General features: G+C 45.1%; 1 protein-coding gene across 5 annotated transcripts in view; it reads right to left on the minus strand.

Moving 5' to 3' along the window:
• The window catches only part of LOC138748889 (synaptotagmin-1-like), a 164526-nt gene that overhangs the window by 126309 nt on the left and 15131 nt on the right, over nt 1-23086 (minus strand). For 3 of the 5 annotated variants that reach the window (XM_069909762.1, XM_069909761.1, XM_069909760.1), the window contains exons 2-3: nt 7462-7690; nt 5202-5296 (exon numbers count right to left, since the gene is read on the minus strand). The gene's annotated coding sequence lies outside the window, so the exon portion shown is untranslated. Of the gene's footprint in view, nt 1-5201; nt 5297-7461; nt 7691-9327; nt 9443-23086 lie in introns of those variants that run through there. The other 2 variants (XM_069909763.1, XM_069909764.1) reach the window with 2 other exon arrangements.

Raw genomic sequence — 23086 nt, forward strand, 5'->3', positions numbered from 1 at the left:
GTCAGCCATTTTAATTCCTCATCCCATTCCCTTGCTGACATGCCTGTCCATGGTCTCATGCACTGCCAGACTGAGACCATCTGCAAATTGGAGGAACAACACCTCATCTTCTGTCTGGGTGCCCTCCTAACGAATGACATGAAAATAGACCTCCAGTTTCTGTTAAACCCCCGCTCCTTTTTCTATACCCTACGCCTTTCCTCCAGCCCCTTTTCTTTCACAGATAATTCTCACCTCTCCTCTTATTATATCCAATTAACACCTTTTATGGCCTGGACTCCTCCCCGGCCAGTCTTCAGGCTTTACTCTGACGTCTACCTTGAAGAAGGGCTCAGGCCTGAAATGTGCGTAGTATATCATTACATCCTATGGACGCTGTGAGATGGGCTGAGTTCCTCATTCACAGCATCCGTAGACTTTTCTGTTTCACCCCATATACCCAATGGTTAGAATCTCAAGACCCTTGATTGACAATCCAGAAAATCCCACCACAGTGAAGAGTTTAAATCAGTGTTCTATTCCAACATTATGTTAGCTGATGATTAAGTAGTGCGGCACGAGATTTCAACACTAGTTCAGATAGACTACAGCTAAACAGTTGAATGCAAAGCCAAAAAGTCAATTTACTTGGTTCTTTGTAGAGCAAACTGCAGAAACCCATCTTAGTAACAGCAGGGGTGATTTCTACACACAAATTCAGTAAATGGAGACGACATATTATGTGTGTAGAATTACCCAAACTTGACTAACTAGGAAATTATCCAATCATCTCTCTGGCTGTGGCATTTTCACCTTCGGAAGATTTTAATACATTTCAGAATAAATTAAGTCTAGATTCAGCAACAGTTCATATATAGCTACCCGAGCGGAGCAGAAGTAAGGCGTGCAGCTGATAAACCTGCTCCAGCGTTCATTTATGCGGATTTGCTTCAGGCCATTTTCTGGCACTAAGCCCTTACCCTTTGATTCCCTTAATGGCTGTACATCTCTTGAAATTATATTTTGTATGAACTCAACAATTGAGCAGCCATAGACCTCTCCAGGGTAGCGAATTCCAAAGGTTCTCCAGTCCCTCTGAGTGAAGGAGTTTCTATTCCTCCTTGCCCAAAACAGATTTCACTTAGCATGAATCCGTGACACCAGCCCTGGACTCCTTGGCCAATAGAAGCATCTCTCTTGAATCCAACCTGTCAAGCCTGTGAAGCATTACATAACATTCACTCAGATCTTCTCCCATTCTTCGTGACTCTAAAGAAGAGGAGCAGTTGACTTAACCTCTTGTAAAATCGCATCTGATTCATTGTTTTTATTCTCTCTGTGTTGCACAGTCAGTTTGATTGTATTCATTGTCTGTTTACAGTTCTTTGTTTGTTTACATGTTTACACTGTGCACAGTTATTTTTCACTATCAATTAGCAGTAATTCTGCCTCGTCCACGGGAGAAACAATCTCAGGATTGCTACGTGATGTACTCTGACAATAAATCTGAAATCTACATCACAGTCTGGAATGGAGACACCAATGTCCATGCAAAAGGTAGTGGACACAGCCCAGGACATCACAGGTAAAACCCTCGCCACCATTGAGAACATCTACAGGGAGCGCTGCCGTCGGAGAGCAGCAGCGATCATCAAGGATCCACCCTGCCCAGTACAAGCTCTGTTCTCACTCCTGCCATCAGGAAAGAGGTATCAGGGCACAAGACTCACACCACCAGGTTCAGGAACAGCTGCTCCCCCTCCACTATCAGACTCAACAATAAACTCAATCAGGGACTTATTTAAGGACTCTGAGTTTTACACTTTATTGATTTTTTAAAAATTCTCTCTGTACTATACGGTATTTTACACTTCTTTATCTTTGCATTTATTTATTTGTTTACAAGTGTACAGTAGTTTCTTTTAGCACAACCAATTAGTGGTAATCCTGCCTCACCTGCAGGAAAAAGAATCTCAGGGTATGTACTCTGACAATAAATCAGAAATCCTTCAGAGAAGGAAGTTTGAATTTACATGCTCTGGGCATCAAACTCTTAATTCCTCTGTGAGCAGTCTAACAATCCAAGGATGAACTGATCAGTGATACCTAAATCTTAATTTTTAAAAAGTAGCCTGTCACTGTCCACCATCTACCTCAGCTCCAAGTTTTGAAATTCCCACCTATCGTTTTTTATGTTTTTTTCTGCCACAAACATTTTTCTCGTTCTGTCATTGCCGAATGCCTCTTCACAGCCCTCTGGGTCTGATTTCCCCTTGCATGAAGCACCTTGGAATTTTTTTTACATTGAACTGACCATATTGTTGTTCCTGCATCAGTAAGTTTGATCTGTTCCTTTGAACAATCTGTTTCATTCTAATGTAGCAAGCAACTCTCCATGTAAAGGATCAGTTTAAATATTTTCCTGTTCAGTATACCCCAAAGGACTAGAAATGGACAATGTATCAAGTAATGGCATTAATGGATCAACAGCCAGAGTTCCAAAGACCTGAACTAATCAACAGGTTGTAATGAAATCCCATGGGGTTGATTACTGTCTTCGAACAGGTGGGGGGTGGGGAATCTACCTTTCTTAGACTGGACCACCTGACTCCAGACCCAACAACGTTGTAGATTTTTATCTGTTATTAGATCAGGATCAATTCATTCCAGGACTCCTTATTGTCATGTAATAAAGACAGTGCAATATTACATGGAATTTTCTTTCATCTGCCTTAGGGCAGACAGATTCACTCTTGGCAGAAATTGCCTGAAGTGCTTCTTACAGTCAGAGAGAGAGAAGAAAAAGAGAGTTCCCCCAGAGTGACCGAGTGTCCATGGATTCACTTCCAACATTCCCGCAGCCTCACAGACTTCAGTCCAAACCACCGGCAGCCCGGGCTCCAGATCCGAACCTCCGACACGATCGGGGACCCTTCAGCGCCCTCTCGCATCCTGGATCCAATACCCCGTACCCCTTCCGCCAGGCTCCAGCCAGTCTCCAGCAGTCCGCTGCCTGTCAATGAATCAACGAAATCAGGTTGCCCATAAGTGATCGCATCAGTACGATTGTTGCTGCTTACACTCGGTGTTGGACGGTACAAAGGAAGCTCATGAATTGAAAACGAGTTACCTGAGGGATTCAGCGGGTCATTGACACCAGCAGGCTTTTGTCTCTCCAGATTTTGTACGTAACCTTGCAAAGCCAAGCAAGGGAACTCTCACACTATCCATCCAAGACTCACATATCCACAGAGCAATATTTATTTGGATCAATGAATACTTGTCCTGGATATGTCTCTATGTGTGGTACATCCGGTTGTCTGTCTGCGAGTTTTGCACCGAGGACCAGAGAGCGCTGTTTCGTCAGGTTGAACTTGTGCAATCAGATGACAATGAACTTGACTTGTCTCAATAACCTAGGGGAAGGGTTCCTTCATTTCTCATGACTGAATTTTATCAAATTCATGAACATAACAGAATATATATTTAACAAGCCATAAAGGTGTCCTTCGATTGCAGTGCAAGGATTTTTGCAATTTAATTGGGCACAGTAATTGCCACTTTTGCTGGACCCGGGGTCAGATACCAATGATACCGACTATGAGAAGGGATAAGAAGCACATCGCCCTGCAGTCAGCCTGTGACACTTCAACCCAAAGCTACATGCTGATACAAGTCTCACTGTGCTCCTTTGAGTGCAAAATTCTACGTTTTCTCTCTGATGCAGTGTGAAAGGGTGCTGGTGTGTCAGAGGTGCTGTCTGTTGGCCGGGTGCTCAACCTGCTGTCCTCCCACGTGGAGGAGAAGGACTGTTTCAAAGCAGAGGGGTAAATCCTGGAGTCCAAGTCTATGTTTATCTCTAGTAAAACATAAAAGTCTGCCTAGGTTGTGACTGAAGTTAGAACACAGCGCTGCAGAAACACAGCAGACCAAACAGCGTCCATCATGCAGCAAAGATAAAGATAGATAACCTACTTTTAGGGTTTGAGCCCTTCATCAAGGAAAAAGCAAAATGTAGGCAGGTGTCCAAACAAAATGGTGGGGGGGGGCAAGGGGAGGAGTACGGTCCCACAGTCAAGAGGAGGATAAGGGAGGGAAGGCACAGCAGCAAACAGGGGGAGGGGGGGGGATGGCTCTGTGAATGGAGACTGAAAGGGGTGGAGAGCTGGAAGATAGAAAACCGAGGGATGGGGAAGAGAAGGCGAACGGGGAGTGGGCCAGTAGAAACGAGAAAAGTCGATGTTAATGCCATCTGGTTAGAGAGGGCTCAGACAAAAAATTAGTTTTCCATCAAACTAAGACCACCAGCAAATTGGAGAAGTAACACCTAATTTTCTGTCCGCGCATTCTCCAAACAGGTGGTATTAACATCGACTTCTCCGGTTTCTGCTGGTCTACTCCCCGTTCTACTTAACAATATTCAAAAGACATTTTGGCAAGCTGATGTCAGACAAATAGGTGTAGCCTGGACTCACGACTTGGATGAGTTGGACCAAAGGGTCTGTCTGTCCTGTATGACCCTGTGATCCTGTTGTCCTGTTCAGTCTTAGAGTGAAGCACGTTGTTGACTGTAGTGAAAGTACACAGAAATGCAGGAGGAGCTCAGTCAGTCTCACAGAGTTCATAGGAGGTAAAGATATATTACCAACTTTTCGGGCCTGAGCTCTTCTGCGAGGTATTAGCTAAAAGCAGGCAGGCATTTGACACTCAGGGCGAAACAACAGTAACACAGTAAAACCCCTGATATCCGGAATTCAAGCAACCAGCAGCCTCAAGCAACCGGCAAAAAAAAGCATAAAATACATAGGTGAAAAACATGGGTTTAAAATTGGCGCGTCTCACTGCTAATTCGCTAATCACGCAACACATGGTCTCAAACAACCGGAAAATTCACTTATCCGGTATCTTCCAATCTCAATAGATGCCAGATATTGGGGTTTTTTTAACTGTGTATCTTTGCTGCTGTGAGACTGGATGAGTTCCTCCAGCATTTCTGTGTTAGTCTTATAATGGCACAGTCCAGAGGTTCACAGGGGTGAGGAAAACATTATTCTCGAGCAGGAGAATGAATTACTGAGGGGTTTAATGGCAAAACTGTGATGATAGTTCCTACTGTAACCATTAAGACTCCGTGATTCCTATCAGGTGACTGGAATAAAATGGGGAAAATTTCACAACAGTGGACAAGTCATGACTGACTGTAAGCTGTAGCCTTGCCCCACCTGCTGGCTGCGAGCTGCACAGTCACTCCAGGTACACCGTCCAAGAGAATTCCTAACAGTGGACATCTTTCGTGCAGTTTCTGTTCTCCAGGAACCTGAAATCAGGAAAGGTGAAAATCAGGAAATCTGCAGTGATTCTGAAAAGTTTAGTTATTATTTGAAAGGCTATTATTTAAATCTCTCTACTCCAAATACTTGAAAGGGAAATAAAGAATTGATTGGATGACATGAAACACAGTCTGTAAGGCTGCAGAGGTGAGACTGAGTTTGAGGACATTGTTAGAAAGTTGCAAGAGAAGACTCAATGGTACAATTTCTGTTGGTTTAATGACAGCACGATACAGTCAATCCAATCACATCGCGATCCAGCAGGTCCATTCACAGACAGCATGATACAGTCTGCACCAATCACATCACGATATAGTCGGTCCAATCACAGACAGCACAATACAGTCGGTCCAATCACATTGCGATCCAGCAGGTCCATTCACAGACAGCACAATACAGTCCGCACCAATCACATCACGATATAGTCGGTCCAATCACAGACAGCATGATACAATCCATCAAATCACATCACGATATAGTTGGCCCAATCACATCATGATACAGACAGCACAATACAGTCGGACAATCACATTGCGATCCAGCAGGTCCATTCACAGACAGCACGATACAGTCCGCACCAATCACATCACGATATAGTCGGTCCAATCACAGACAGCATGATATAATCCATCAAATCATATCACGATATAGTTGGTCCAATCACATCATGATACAGTCAGTCCAATCACAGACAGCACGATACAGTCGATCCAATCACATTGCGATCCAGCAGGTCCATTCACAGGCAGCATGATACAGTCTGCACCAATCACATCATGATACAGTCAGTCCAATCACAAATAGCATGATACAGTTGGTCCAATCACATCGCGATCCAGCAGGTCCATTCACAGACAGCACGATACAGTTGATCCAAACAGACTCCGATACAGTGGGTCCGGTTACAGCACGATACGGTCAGTCCAATTACAGACAGTCAGCACAGCACAGTTGGCCTGACTACAGTCAGTAGTGTACATTGAGAGCCATACAACAACTGCAGATGCTGAATTCTAGAGTGAACAGAGAAGCTGGAGGGTGCCAGTGGGACAGGCAGTATCCGTGGAGACAAATGGTCAGCCAATATTTGGTGTTGGGATACTTTATCAAAATGAAAGTAGGAGGGGTGATATCAAGTCTATCAAGAGTAGGAGGATGGTTGGGGAGGTGCGATGAGGTGAAAGGGTCTTGGACAGATGGTAGGACAGGTAGAGGAACAACCCACTGGGAAGGGGGAAACAGAGAAAAGTAAGAACAGAAGCAGAGAAGGAAGAAAGGGTAACAGTGGAGGTGGGATTGCCCAAAGTTGGAATAGTTGTGTACAACACATCTAGTTATAGACATAGTCACTCTTGCCCAGTTACATATACAGTCAGGCCAGTTACAGAGATACTGGACAGTCAATTAATAATTTCAGATTCTATATTTGAAGCCTTTTCAAAGTCAAAGCTGAAAAGTCCAGAGTCGAGGTGTGAAGGCAGAAATACTAAAGAGCTTTTTCCACAGGGGTTGATGTTGGCACTGATGTACTTGGGTGCGGTGTGCCAGGGATTTCCCATTTCTATTCCGCATCCCACTCCTGTGCCGACATGCCTGTCCATGGCTTCATGCACTGTCAAACCAAGGCCACCTGTAAACTGGAGGAGCAACACTTTATTTTCTATCCAGGTCCTCTCCAACTGAACGGAATTAACATCAACGTCTCCAGCTTCTGTTGGTCCACTCCCCATTCTCCTCCTTTTCCCCGTCCCTCTGTCTCCTTTCCTTCAGCTCTCCAACCCCTTCCCTCTCCACTCACAGAGCCATCCCCACTCCTCATTTGCTATTGTGTCCTCCCTCCCTTATCTACCTATTCCCCCCTGCCCGTGGGACCGTGCTCCTCCCCCTCCCCCCCACCATTTTGTTCTGGCGCCTGCCTACATTTTGTCCAAACCTTGATGAAGTGCTCAAGCCTGAAATGTTGGTACGTTTTGAAGGGTGGGAGGAAATCGGAGCACCCAGAGGAAACCCACGCAGACACGGAAGAATGTACAAACTCCGTACAGCATGGGATTCAAACCCTGGCCCTGATCGCTGGTGCTGTAACAGTGTTGCGCTAACCACCATGCTAACTGAGCCGCCCCAAAAAATATGTATTTACTTTTATCCTTACCTTAAATATTTTACCAGTGCCCCCAAATGCTCTGCAGCCTTGCACTCTTCATTCAGGTGATGGCCACAGAGAGCACGAAGTTTCCATCCTGGCCAGTTTCGCTGGTGTCTCTGCAACTCAGCCAAAGGTCGACAGTGGAGGAAGAGTTGGCCACTCCTCTTGCATGCTGGCAGCCAGGTTGGGCTCATAGATTCAGGGTGGGTGTGGAATAAAGTGCACAGAGGAAAACCTAGAGATTGGGACAAATTACACTGGACAATGAAGATTTTGTTTCCTGAATATTTTTGGGTGCATTTTATGGATTTTGGGTTGCTGATCACAAAAATCACCTTAAAATATTCCCATCACATACTATTTTTTAGATATAACCTAATTTTGTGATTTCCTGTCATAATTTAAGTCCAAGAATACAAAACCACAAAGTGCAACGTGTCATTGAAAATTCATGTTCTGCATTCTCACTTGGACATCTTCCCTGCTGATCTCGGTCTCATCAGTGATGAACAAGGGGAAAGGTTTCACCAGGACATTGTGACCATGGAAAAGGTATCAGAGCAACTAGAATCCATCACTGCCGGCCGACTATTGTTGGACACTGACATGAGAGGCATCAGATGCTGAGTACAAATGAAAATCAGCAGCAAAACATTTTTAGGTCCACCGAACTGACGCAATGTGTCAGGTGATTAAACATGTTAAATTCAATTAAAGTTAATTTAATGTTTCTACAATGTGATAGAGCATATCAGAAATTATCTTTGTGTTCTTCTTGAAGTTATCATAATCCCCCTTTTTTCAGGAAACAAACTGAATATATATGCTGTTCGCTGATGTAAAAAGTGATGTGAGCACAAGAGTTCAAGGATTAGCTGTGAGGAAGATCTAAAACAATCAAACAATGCCTCTTCCCACTCTGATTCCTCAAGAATTCCATTCCATTTTCCCCACTTTGTCTGACTCCACTGGGCCTATTCTGATGTGGGTGAGGGGTAGACGCTGGGGGAATGTGGGAAGTCAATGCAAATTAAACATATGGAATGAATGTAGGAGAAGTGCAATTGGGTGGTTGATAATCAGTTTGGACTCAGTGGGCTAAATGGCCTGTTTTCCTGCTTTACCTCTCTGTGACTATTTGCATTCTGGTTGTGAAAATGGAAGGTACAAGGAAAACTCATCACCAATCAGGTTAGTTTATGCAAGTAAAAGAGTGTGGTTCAGTCTTAGTGTTTTAGTGATCGAGATGGTCTGAGTCATACATCGACTCCATCCATGGCAGGTCAGCCTTCAACGCCATTATTCCCTCAGTGTCGGTCAACAAGCTCCAAATCCTATTGGTCTGCATCCCACCTCCCCCCTCTGCAACTGGATCCTTGACTTCCTCATCAGAAGACCACAGTCAGTATGAAGTGGAAACAACATCTCTTCCTCACTGACGATCAGCATAGGTGCACTTCAAGGATGGGTGCTCTACTCACTCTACACCCGTGACTGTGCGGCCGGGCACAATTCAAATGCTGTCTACAAATTTGCTGATGGCACCACATTTTCAGGAGAATCAAAGACTGCAACGAGGAAGCGTACAGGAGGGAGACAGATCAGCAGGTTGAGTGGTGTCACAACAACCACCTTGCATTCAGCATTAGCAAAACCAAGGAGATGGTTGTAGACTTCAGGAGAACATAAACCAGTCCTCATCGAGGGCTCAGCAGTGGAGAGGGTCTAGAACTTCAAATTCCTGGATGTCAACATCTCCGAGGTTCTGTCCTGGAGCCTCTGCGTCGAAGCAACCACAAAGAAGGTTTGCCATCGGTGGAATATGAAGAAATTTGGTATGTCACCAAAGACTCTAGAAAACTACAGGGGTACCTTGGAGAGCATTCTGGCTGGCTGCATCACTGTCTGGTATGGAGGTGCCAACGTTCAGGACAATAAAAAACTCCAGAGGGTTGTTAACTCAGCATAACGGGCACCAGTCTTCACTCCATCGAGGACATCTACAAGAGACGGTGTCTTAAGAAAGCAGCTTCTATCCTCAAAGACCCCCACCACCCAGGCCAGGCCCTCTTCACTCTGCTACCAAGGACGGCTTCTTCCCCTCCGCCATCAGATTCCTGAATGAACCACAGACACTGCCTTACTTTGGATTTTTCTTTTTTTTGTACTGTTTTCTATTTATTTTGTACAGTGGTTTCTATAAACGTTTGGTCCGTGACGCTGCCGCAAAACAATGAATTTTGTAACATGTTCATGACAATAAATTCTGAATCTGATTCATCCATGATACGTCTCTGCAGAGGAAGATGTGTTCACTCAAAGATAGGAAAAATGATCCAATTCACTACGAGCTCAAGCTTGACAGTACTACTGAAGTAAAAACCTGTGTTAACATCTCTTTCAAACAGTGCAATGTCTCAAAGCAGTGAATATTATGTAAAATTTAACACCCAGGCATCAGCAGAGGAGACGGATGAGGAAAAGAGAAGAGAAATGTGGAGGGAGGGAGGGAAGTGCCGAGGTAGCTGAAGCTCTGGGGCCGTGGTTCTCAACCTTTTTCTTATCACTCACATCCCACTTTAAGTAATCCCTCTGCCATTCGGTGCTCTGTGATTAGTAAGGGATTGCTTAAGGTGGGAAGGGAAGGTTGAGAATCATTGCTCAAGACCCAATTGTTTCTGAAATATTTTGCTTGAGAAAAACTGTTATTGGCCCATTTCCTTTGGAGTTGTGAAACCATGCACATAACGAGTTCATGAGGGACGATTAAAACAGGGGTTTTCAAACTTTTTTTTCCATTCCCCCACCCCCACTTACTTCCTCCCGCAAAAGAAACCCCAAATAAAGAAAAGAACTAAATTAGTTTAACAATATCACTGGATAGCATGATATAACTATATATGTTAATAGAAATCTAACAATAAAAGGTATAATACATAAAAATTCTAAAAATTATAATAAATTCAGTTAGTTGTACCTAAAATATAAACATATTACATCATAGGATGACACTAGGGAGTGACAAATTGCCCCAAATTTAATCATACAGATCAGTTTACTGAGACCTTACTTTTTCCTTCCCCCCCCATCTATCCCTATTCCCCCATCTACCCCTATTCCCCCATCTATCCCTATTCCCCCATCTATCTCTACTCCTCCCCATCCCAAACCCCCAACTATCCCTACTCTCCCCATTACCCCCCCCCCCACATCATTCACCCTCCCTCCCATTCAACCCAGGCAAAAAACATAAATAACACTTATTATAAAAGATAAAGTGTATACAAGGGAAAAGAGAAAAAAAAAGGGGCGGGGAAGCCGGCAGGATTTCCAAGTTGTCTCCTTCTTCTCAATGTTTCAGGGCTTGCAAAATCCTGTTGATAAAGGCTCCGGGGAGGCCAAATCACACCTGCGCTCCGACGTGCCGCAGGAATGGCTGCCTCACCTCAACGACTGTGCCGCATCTCCCCCTAAAGTAATTTTCTCCGGGGAACACGGCTCTGCGTCACCACGCTCCACCTTGCTGTGCTTAGCTAAGAGTCAGATTTCTGGGTAACCATTATGCACGTCCTGGCCACTGCCAAGGCGACCTTCACAAATTGAATTTGGGGTTTAGACAGTTTTAGACACAGGTCCGTAATGCCACGCAGCAGGAACAGGCCAGGGTCCTGCAGATGTTCCACCTCAGTGACTCTTTTCCCCCCAAAATGTCTCCTAAATTCTTCTCTTTTTTTAACTTTTATTCCCCCTTTTTTCTTCATTAGGGTTTTTGTTCAGGGGTAGGGGGGGTATAGGGGTCATATTTGGAACATTATTATTGATTCACATTTAATTAAACATAGAAACATAGAAGATAGGAGCAGGAGTAGGTCATTCAACCCTTCGAACCTGCTCTGCCATTCATCGAGATCATGGCTGATCTTAAAGTTCAGTACCCTGTCCCCGCCTTCTCTCCGTAACCTTTAATACCCTTATACTGAAGAAATAGATCTAATTCCCGCTTAAATATATTTAATGAACCTGCCTCTACTGCCCTCTGTGGCAATGAATTCCCCAGATTCACCACCCTCTGGGTAAAGAAATTCCTCCTCATCTCGGTCCTAAATGGTTTGCCTATTATCCTCAAACCATGGCCCCGGGTTCTGGATTTTCCCATCATTGGAAACATCCCATCTGCATCCACTCTGTCCAGTCCTGCCAGAATTTTATAGGTCTCTATGAGACCCCCTCTCAATCTTCTGAACTCCAGCGAGTGCAATCCCAATTTGTGCAATCTTTCCTCATAAGTCATTCCTGCCATTCCAGGTATCAGCCTGGTGAATCGCCTCTGCACTCCCTCCATTGCAAGAACATCCTTCCTTAGATAAGGTGACCAAAACTGCACACAATACTCCAGGTGGGGTCTCACCAAGACCCTGCACAGCTGCAGTAAGGTATCCTTGTTCCTATACTCAAACCCTCTTGATATGAAGGCCAACATACCATTTGCCTTTTTCACCGCCTGCTGTACCTGCATGCTCGCCTTCAGAGACTGGTGTACAAGTACCCCTAGGTCTCTCTGCACTTCCCCATCTCTTAATCTATTGTCATTCAAATAGTAATCTGCCCTCCGGTTTGTATTACCAAAGTGGATAATCTCACATTTATCCACATTGTAGTGCATTTGCCATGTATCTGCCCAGTCCCTCAATTTATCCAAATCACACTGGAGCTTCCTGACCCCCTCTTCCGTGCACACAACTCCTCCTAGCTTAGTGTCATCTGCAAATTTGGAGATATTACATCCAATCCCCTCATCCAGATCATTAATGTAAATTGTGAACAGCTGGGGTCCCAGTACAGATCCCTGTGGTACCCCACTGGTCACCACCTGCCACTCAGAAAATGAGCCATTTATCCCAACTCTCTGTCTTCTACCTGCCAGCCAGTTCTCAATCCACATCAATACTTTGCCCCCAATCCCATGAGCCTTGATTTTGGAAGCCAGTCATTTATGCGGGACCTTATCGAAGGCCTTTTGGAAGTCCAGGTACACCACATCCACTGGCTCTCCCCCATCTATTTTACCTGTCACCATCTCAAAGAATTCCAATAGATTTGTCAAGCACGATTTACCTTTTGTAAATCCATGTTGACTCCGACCGATCCCTTCTCTGCTAGTCATATGCTCCACTATTACATCCTTAATAATGGATTCCATCATTTTGCCCACTACTGATGTAAGGCTCACCGGCCTATAATTCCCCACTTTTTCTCTACCCCCCTTTTTAAATAGTGGGGTAACATTAACTACCCTCCAATCCATGGGTACTGAGTCTATCTAGTTCTGGAAAATAATTCTTAAAGCATCTACTCTCTGAATGGCCACTTCCTTAAGTACCCTAGGATGTAGATTATCAGGCCCTTGGGATTTATCTGCCTTCAATCCCATCAATTTCCCCAAGACCATCTCCTTAGAGATACTGATTTCTTTCAGTTCCTCCCTTGCATTAGTCTCTATGTTTCCCAACATCCTTGGGGTTATTTGTATCCTCTCTTGTAAAAACAGAACTAAAGTAAGAATTTAATTGGTCTGCCATTTCCTTATTCCCCATTAAATATTCCCCTGATTCCGACTGCAAAGGACCTACTCTGGATTTCACCAATCTTTTTCTCGACATATTTATAAAAGCTTTTGCAGTCGGTTTTTATATTTGCCGCAAGCTTACTTTCATAATTTATTTTTGCTCTCTTGATTAATCCCTTTGTCCTCCTTTGGTGCATCTTGAACTGCTCCCAGTCTTCGGTTGTGGTACTTTTTTGGGCCAATTGATATGCTCTCTCTTTGGACCTAATGCTGTCTCTAATTTCTCTTGTTATCCACGGTTGAGTCACCTTTTTTGGTTTATTTTTATGCCAAACGATCAGTAAACTGATCTGTATGATTAAATTTGGGGCAATTTGTCACTCCCTAGTGTCATCCTATGATGTAATATGTTTATATTTTAGGTACAACTAACTGAATTTATTATAATTTTTAACGATTTTTGCAATTTCTCCATTAGATCTGTGAATGCTTTCCATTGTCTATCCACAGTCAACTCCCCCATAAACACCACCCAATCAATCTTACTCAACTCCCGTCTCATACCATCATAATTCCCTTTATTTAAATTCAGGACCTTAGTCTCGGTTTTAATTTCATCACTCTCCATGTCGAGTGAGAATTCGATCATATTTTGATCGCTCCTACCCAAAGGGCCTCGTACAACAAGATTACTTATCTGTGATGATAATATGGTTTTGTTTGTGGATAAAATCAAACATAAAATATTCCAAAAGAAAACCTGGTTCTGAATTATTAAGTTTGTTGGGGTTTTCTTCTCTTCTCTTGAATTTTATAAAGTATATAACTGTTCTGTTCAATTGTGCATTATGTAAACATCAATAAAAATATTCTAAAAAAGAGATATTATTTCATACAACTTTGAAGACCAAGAGGGTTTGTTCATCTCTGCCAGGTTATGTGCCAATTCTTCAGCTGTCTTCAACAAGCGCCTGAGGATGGCAGCAAAGGCTTTTAGCAGAATGAAGCAAGACTCGTCTAAAATCAAGTGGGAGTGGAAGCACAATGTGGATACCAAGGCGTCATACATCTGTGCCCGACACCTGCACTGACCTGAGAATGCCTGCACAAGTCCTATTTGCAGAGCTGATGTTGTAGAGAGCCTCCTCCTTCGTGCTCATTCACTGTCCACTGCTCCCAAGCTGAGCCAGTGGTTCTCTAACAATCCATGGCTCCTGAACTGAATAAGTGGTTTCTCATGGAGTCAAGTCAAATCAAGTTTAATGGTCATCTGATTGCACAAGTAAAACCAGACGAAACAGCGTTCTCCAGTGCAAAACATGCAAACACACAACCAGACATAACACACAATCAAACAAACATTACATATGGAGGACAAATATTCAAATGTACAATAAATGAATGTGAGAGTCTCAGCTAGTCAGTGTGAGCAGTTCCTTTGGTCGTTCACCATTCTCGCTGCCCGTGGGAAGAAGCTGTTCCTCAGCCTGGTGGTGCTGGCTCTGGTACTCCCGGATCTCTTCCCCGACGAGAGCAGCTGAAAGATGCTGAGTGCAGGGCGGAAGGGGTCCTCGATGATTTTGCGTGCCCTCTTCAGATGACGATCCTGGTAGATCACGTCGATGAGGGTGGGGGAGGGAGATTCCAGTGATTGTCTGCTGCAGTGGTTCTCAATCTTTTTCTTTCCACTTTAAGCAATCCCTTACTAATCATGGAATACCTATGGCTTAGGGAAACACAAAATGGTACGTGAATGGAAAGAAAAAGGTTGTGAACCACTGGTCTATGGTGCACTGGCCTCCCAGCTTCCAACCAGTTCTGATGAAAAACTCTCTCTCTCTCTCTCTCCCTTCCTCCCTCCCTCCCTCCAGGCAACAAGATCAACTGGGGAAGTGGGCCAAGCAATAGTAGATGGAATTTGGACAAGTATGAGGTGTCATAAGTTAAACCAGGGTAGGATCTGTGCAGTAAATAGCAGGGCCTGGAGAGTGTTGTTGATCTGGGAAATTAGAGGGTACAGATACATATTTCTATGAAAGTGCAAGGCAGGTATATAGGGTGATGATGGTGGTGTCTGGCACACTTCCTCAGTCAGGAGCTGAGTCATCATATTACAACTTTACTTGTTGCTGGTGAGACCAGTCTTGGGGCACTGTGGGCAGAGTACTGGTTGCTTCGTAACAGACACACAGGAAAAAATGCACGAGCTCTCTCCCCACCAAATAACAGTCACTTGCATCTTTTTCCCAGAAGGGCAGAACATGTGATTTGACCAACAACTGTAACTAAGTCAACTAATCCCAGAAATGTAGCTGGCAGGTCTTCCACAATCCTGTGGTCTTTACCTCAATCGCGTGTGAAAGATTATACACACCAGGAACTTGGAAGGTTAAGGGGTGATTGTTTGAAGTTTTCGAGATAATCAGGAAAAGGATAAGCGTTGAGAAAATCCAACACGTCCTATAGTTCTTGTGTGCCTGATGCGATATATGATGGGTTGCTCGGAGAGGGAGTGGGGAACCGAGCAGTTTGGGAAAAGAGGGTTAGATGGAGTGAAGCATAAAAGTCTGTGGGATTGTAGCAAAATCCTGGAGGAACTCAGCTGGTCTCAGTGTCCATCGGAGGTAAAGATATATCACTGACGTTTTGGGCCTGAGCCCTTCAAGGAATCAGGAAAGAACAGGAAGGTGTGAAAATAAAGACAAGGCTGGCTGTGGGAGGAGTCCAGGCTCAGAGAGAGAAGATGGGGGCTTTAATGGAAACTGGAGAAGTTGATGTTAATACCATCCAGTTGGAGGGAGCCCAGACACAAGATGTGTTGTTCCTCCAACTTGTAGGTGGTCTAAGTCTAGCCATTCATGAGACCACGGCCGACATGCCAGCAAGTGAATGGTATGGGGAATTGAAATGGGTGGCCCCCAGGAGATCCACGCTATTGCAGCGAACAGTGCCGAGGTGTTCAACCAAGCGATCTCCCAGTCTCTCCACTGTACAGGAGACCACAACTGGAGCACTGTACACAGTGGACAACCCCTGCAGATTCACAAGAGCAGTGTTTCTTCACTTGGAAGGACTGTTTGGGGTCCTGAATGGTGGGGAGGGAGGAGGTGGGAGGTGGGAGGACATGAGATGGAGAATCAGCTGGCCCAGTGATGAGGAGGAAGGAAGAAGAAACACGCAGACAAATGGGAGTGTGATGATATTGAAGCTGGAAAATACAACAGATACATCAAGGGGTTAAAGGAGGACAGACAAAAGCAGGAGGATAGGGGAATGACAGATCCAAATGATGGTGGGGGAATTAATCAAGGATCAAGAGTTACAATGGTCAGGATCTTGGGAGTCACCATCTCAGAGGATCTTTCCTGGACTCAACACACCAATGGAATCGTGAAGAAAACATGTCAGTGCCTCTACTTCCTCAGGAGTTTGCGGAGGTTTGGTATGACATCAGAAACCCTGGCAAATTTCTACAGAGGTCTGGTGGAAAGTGTGCTGACCAGCTGCATCACGGTCTGGTATGGGAACACCAATACCCCAGAGCATAAAGCCCCGCAAAAGGTATTGGACACAACCCAGGACATCACAGGCAAAACCCTCCCCACTATTGAGCACATCTTCAGAGAACACTGCCGACGGAGAGCAGCAGCAATTATCAAAGACCCTCATCGCCCAGCACACGCTCTGTTCTCATTGCTGCCATCAGGGAAGAGGTATCGGTACCGCAAGACTCATTCCACCAGGTTCAGGAACAGCTGCTAACCCTCCATCATCAAGACTCCTCAACGACAAACTCAGAGACTCATTTATGAACTCTTACTTTTGCACTTTATTGATTTTCTTTTTGTTCTCTCTGTATTACAGTTTGTTTACATTTTTTATTGATTAACAGTTCATTATTTGTTTACATATTAACACTGTGTAGTTTTGTTTACACTACCAATAAGTGGTAATTCTGCCACGCCTGCAGGAAAAAGAATCTCAGGGTTGTATGTGACATCGTGTGTGAACTCTAACAATAAATCTGAATTTTGAATCAATGGATTGGAGGTTGCAGATCAGGACATGTGGCTATGAGTTTGGAGAGCATGAGTAGGATGGATAATTGGAAGAGTACAACACAGGAACATGTCTCTAAATAAAGTGTTTGTTCTAATGCCTCCTAATCACAGTAATTGTATCTGATTCTGCCACCTTCTCTGGCAGTGAGCTGCATTTATCAACCACCCTGTGGAACAAATTTACCGCTCGCATCACCTGTAAAAATTATTTAGGGCAACATCACCATCCCCCTCAAAGAGGCACATGGCAACCCACCACTGTTAACTATTTGTTGGCCCATGCTGTGACTGCATTCACCCGATAATTTTGAACCGATTGATCTCTCTGAAGCAGTAACAGACCATTTCAGCTTGTTTTCTTTCTGTATGACAGTTTGTACATTAATTATTTACTTTCAGTTCTTTATTTACATTTTTACCGTGTAGTTTATTTTTTGCACTACTAATTAGTGGTAATTCTGCTTGGCCACAGGAAAAGGAATCTCAGGCTTTTACGTGATGTCATGTATGTTCTCTGACAATGAATCTGAAATCTGTCAGTTCTGTAACCTTGGGTTTTTCCTGATCTCCGTTTCTGCAGATTTGGCCTCTCGTACACCCACAACACCCACTGGTCTGCGATTGGCCACCATCCCTTTAGTTTTGGAATGCCCTCTGTAAGCCTTTCTGACTGCCATCCTCCTCCTTTTAGATGTTCCTTAATGACTCTTCATGCTAATCGGTGTCGAGCATCGTCTGGCAGTGCGGTGCAGAAAGGCCAGGGACATTCCCGTTGCATTAGTAGAGTTATACAAATGCCGTTCCTCGTCCAAGCCGCCCTCAGAATCTTGCACCTTGCTCCTCACCCACAAGGATTTTGCAATGATTACCAAGCCAATGAATTTCATCAGGGCCAAGGGATTTTAAAGCCAGATCAGTGGCTGTGGTGTGCGAGCAGATTCCTGTAGCAGAAGGGGACATGTGATCCCCTTCTGCTAAGAGACGCTGCTGGCTGCTGGGATACAGCCCTATACAGTTACATCTTTTCAACTTTTTGCATGGCCTAATTTAGTAACAGCATGAATCAGAAAAGATAAACTATACATCACCTCAAGATGTTTGATGTAAGAGTCTCACAAATATAGACTTGGCTTGGAGTCCTCTGGTAACCCTTCAAGTTCCAAGCTAGGGATTTCCAGTACAATTTGGAGAAAACGTGAGTTAATCTGCCACCCCCCACCCCCCCCCCCCCCTTCTCTTGATGCAGGTCTTTCAGTTTATTACTATACACCAACTCACACCAGACTAACCTGGGGAGCAGAGGCCCGAATACAGCATGGAAACTATCCATCACTTTGGGACATCACAAGTCCCGGTCCCACTGCGTACATGGAAACTGCAGCTGGACAAATTGTTTGGCATAAAACAGCCATGGAAAGTGATGAGCAAATGTTATCTGAGGAGGAAAGGCAAGTGGCCTACACAATGGCACACCAAAGGAGGCACCGCCAACTTCCCCACCACCTCCAGGTAGGACTTCCTCCCTCCCTACTGGCAATGAGAAGGGGACATTTGGAGGGCATAAACCACCCAATTAACCTACACCCCCAGTACGTACAGGTGGACCAAAATGGTCTATTACCGTGCTGTATGTCTAAATTAAAAAGTTGGCCACCTCTGGACCATAAATCGACAATGCCAGTGGCTGCAGCTTGAAGTTTCACTGAGACAACAACCAGATAGCAAGAGGCAAATTTCTGCCACTTCCAAACACAACTTTCCAATTATGGGCAGCACAGTTACTGCACTGGTGTTACAGGGCCAGCAACTTGGGTTCTAATCCTGTGCTGTCTGTAAGGAGTTTGTACGTTCTACCCATGTCTGCGTGGGTTTCCTCCTACCCTTCAAAATGTACTGGGGATTTGGTGTAATTGGGCAGCACGGGCTCGTAGGCAGAAAGGGCCTGTTACCGTGCTGTATGTCTAAATTTAACTTAGAAGAGGATCCTTAAACTATTTCATCTGAGAGGAAGGAGTTTTCATTTAGAAGAGTGTACAATTTGCACAGCATCAGACACACACAGCACAGAAACAGAGCCATGCTCATCACCAATCCCATTTACCAATCCCATTTACCAGCACTCACTCCACAACTTTCTATACTTCAGCAATTCAAGAGCTCGTTTAAATACTTTTAAATGTGAAACTCCCTACCTCCACCTCTCCGATTCCAATCATCCTCCTCACATCCCCTTTGAAAGTCCTACCCTCACCTATTTGCTCTATTTTCAGACACCAGCAGGGGGAAGAACTTTCTGACTTTTCTGATAGATATTTACTGTATTGTCATGCTAACCTCAGCTTTTTAAGCACAGCAAATACTGGTTGCTGAATACTTTCTACTTCCAACTTTGACCATTCTCTTCACGTGGGTAAAAGAATGACGATACCCATTGTCCTGGTGAAGTCTAGAGTTTCTGTGGTTGCAAAATATTCCACATAGATGGATAACTAATAAAGACAAATTCAAAAAGCATACGTGTTGGAAGGCACCACCGGCTATTGTGAGCCACGTCCTCATCTCTGTAGCTCTCAATAACCCTTACCGTCTTCAACTCCCTCGTCCTCATCTCTCTCCATCAATTGCTCTATACGGCACCTTCCCCTGTGGCCATAGGTAGCACCCACACCACCATTTTGGGCCCCAAACAGGCCTTTCAAGTGAAGCCACATCTCATGTGAATCTGCGGGAGTCATCTGCTGCATCCCTTTGTGGCCTTCTCTATGCCGGAGAGACTGGGAGATCGCTTCGCTGAGCACCTTCACTCTGTCAGCATCAGTGACGGGGTTCTCCCACTGGCCAACCACTTCAATTCCCGTGCTCGCGTCTGCCCATGGTAAATTGGAGGAAGAGCACTTAATTTTCCATCTGGGCACTCTCCAGCTAAATGGCATCATCATCGACCTCCAGTTTCTGCTACCCTCCTCTCCATTCTCCCTCCCTTCCCCTTTCCTCCAGCTCTCCACCCCCTTCCCCCCTCCATTTGCTGCTGTGCCCTCCCTCCCTTATCCATCCATTACTTCCTGTCTGTGGGATCGTCCTCCTCCCTCTGTCCCTTACTTCCCCTGCCATTTTGTTCAGGCACCTGTCCACATTTTGATGAAAGGTTCAAGCCTGAAACGTTGGTTATGTACCTTTGGTACATAAAGTTCACTGCCTGACTTGCTGAGTTTCTGCAGCCTTGTGTGCTTACTTCAACCACGGTGTCTGCAAACTTTCATGATTTACTACCTTCTAACTCTTTTACATATCCATCAAAACGGCTTTAAAACACCAGGAAAAGATTAACTGTAATTAAGTTAACTTAATTATCCCTTGAAAGCGTAAATGACATGAAACTTACCTCTCTGCCCTGCAGCCATCCCTCTCCTTTGAAATGTGTGCAGTCAGTGAATCCACAGCTGATAATGGCACCTGTTAAACTCTGTCTTCTTCTGAGTGAAATGCAGCAAGGATGTCCACATCACCCACGCCTTGACAGATATCGATGACCATTGAGCCACGTGTAATCTGCTCTATTATCCATTCAATTGGTTCCCAAAAAAAATCCCCAATGTTACAGAAGAGCTGGCCTCAAAAAATAAAATCTATGTTCAATTTGTCACATGCTCAGCAAAGGTAGTTCTTCTCAGACGGTGCCTCTCAGCTAACCTGTTGGCTCGTGGTCAATGGGAGCCAAAAATGTCCACAGTTGCCCGAAGGTTCACAATAACTGGGTGGCACAGTTGGTGTGGCAGTTAGTGCAACGGCTTTAAGGCGCCAGCAATCAGGATCAGGCTTCAAATCCCGCGCTGTCTGTAAGGAGTTTGTACGTTCTCTCAGTGTCTGCGTGGGTTTTCTCCAGGGACTTCGGTTTCCTCCCACCGTCCAAAACGTATCGGGGGTGTAGGTTAATGGAGTGTAAATTGGGTGGCATGGACTCGTGGGCCAAAATGGCCTTTATCTACTTTTTTTTTAAAACTGATACTTGTGCTGAGACTCTTGGGTTCTCTACCAAGAATATCCAGGGTAGGTTTAACGACCCAGACTTCCAGGAGCCGATTATCTGCCAACTTCATAATGGAGGATCCATCAGTTTCAAGGGGAAAGAGAGTGCTCTCTGGACACCCAAAACCAGGTAGCCTATGGACTAAAGGACAGATGATGGGTGAGGAGGCCCAGCAACTCACTTGCATCCACATTGCATGCATGCTCCTCAGTGTTGAATCATGGATCCAAATGAACCTTTCAGAGATTGAACCACTGGAAGGAAACTCCCGAATCACAAATCTGCCCCTGACACGAAAACCTTGATTCCGCAGTGGCTTATTCTACTTGATCCTGCTACTGCTCCTGACAAATGTGATCTAAACTGGCAAATGATGGGAAGTGGCCAACAGGAGCAGACCAACATCACACCACATGGAGTGAGTGTGACAATGACCTCAAAGGAGTTTGTGACATCTATGTCTGAGTGGCCCTCTTAACTCTGCAAAAATACTTGTGTACACCTGGATTCAAGGGGAACAGAAGTGGAGAGGGTGAGCAAGTTTAAGTTCTTGGGAGCCACTATCTCAAAGGATCTTTCCCCAACCCAACCCACCAAAGGCATCGTGAAGAAAGCACGTCAATGGATTTACTTCAAGTGTTTGCGGAGGTTTGGTACAACATCAAAAACTTTGGCAAATTTCTACGTGTGGTGGAAAGTGTACGCACTGGTTGCATCACGATCTGATATGGGGACACCAATAACCACCCCCCCACCACCGAGCACAAAGCCCTGCAAAAGGTTGTGGACACAGCCCAGGAGGGTAAAACCCTCCTCACCACTGAGGACATCTACAGGGAACTCTGCTGTCAGAGAGCAGCTGCAATCATCAAAGACCCACACCACCCAACACACACTCTGCTCTTGCCATCAGGAAAGGAATGTAGGTGCCACAACACTCACACCCACCAGGTTAAGGAACAGCTGCTACCCCTCCACCATCAGACCCAGGGGCTCACCCAGGGACTCACCCAGGGACTCACCCAGGGACTCACCCAGGGACTCACCCAGGGACTCACCCAGGGACTCACCCAGGGACTCACCCAGGGACTCACCCAGGGACTCACCCAGGGACTCACCCAGGGACTCACCCAGGGACTCACCCAGGGACTCACCCAGGGACTCACCCAGGGACTCACCCAGGGACTCACCCAGGGACTCACCCAGGGACTCACCCAGGGACTCACCCAGGGACTCACCCAGGGACTCACCCAGGGACTCACCCAGGGACTCACCCAGGGACTCACCCAGGGACTCACCCAGGGACTCACCCAGGGACTCACCCAGGGACTCACCCAGGGACTCACCCAGGGACTCACCCAGGGACTCACCCAGGGACTCACCCAGGGACTCACCCAGGGACTCACCCAGGGACTCACCCAGGGACTCACCCAGGGACTCACCCAGGGACTCACCCAGGGACTCACCCAGGGACTCACCCAGGGACTCACCCAGGGACTTTTTTGCACTGCCAATCAGTGGTAATTCCGGGTAAAAATCTCAGGTTTGCATATGACGGAATGTATGTACTCTGACAATATACTGTATCTGAATCGGAAAATGATGGATACAACAGGATCCTGAAGAGCAAATAATAGCAGGGTCAGAAAAAGGTTTCCGAGGAAGGATGGATAAATGAGTGAACAGCGGAAGTAAATTTCATCTGATGACATGGTGGGCAAGTAATTCTAGTGATGTTAACCCTCTTGTATTTAACTCTAGTTGCCCTTATATTTAAGCTGAAGTCTGACATGTATTTATTTAAAATAGGTGAATGGTTCTATTAAAATAGTGGAGATGAATTTGATCCAAGCATATTAACATTTTCATCATAACACCATGAGCTACTTCCGCTCGATCAGACATTCTCCAAAGATATGTCCTTTAAGCCATTTGAAGGCCTGATATTAACGATGATGGATGATGCAAAGGCTATTA

Source organism: Narcine bancroftii, chromosome 13 (assembly GCF_036971445.1).
Source record: "Narcine bancroftii isolate sNarBan1 chromosome 13, sNarBan1.hap1, whole genome shotgun sequence".
In the NCBI taxonomy this organism is placed as follows: Eukaryota; Metazoa; Chordata; class Chondrichthyes; order Torpediniformes; family Narcinidae; genus Narcine; species Narcine bancroftii.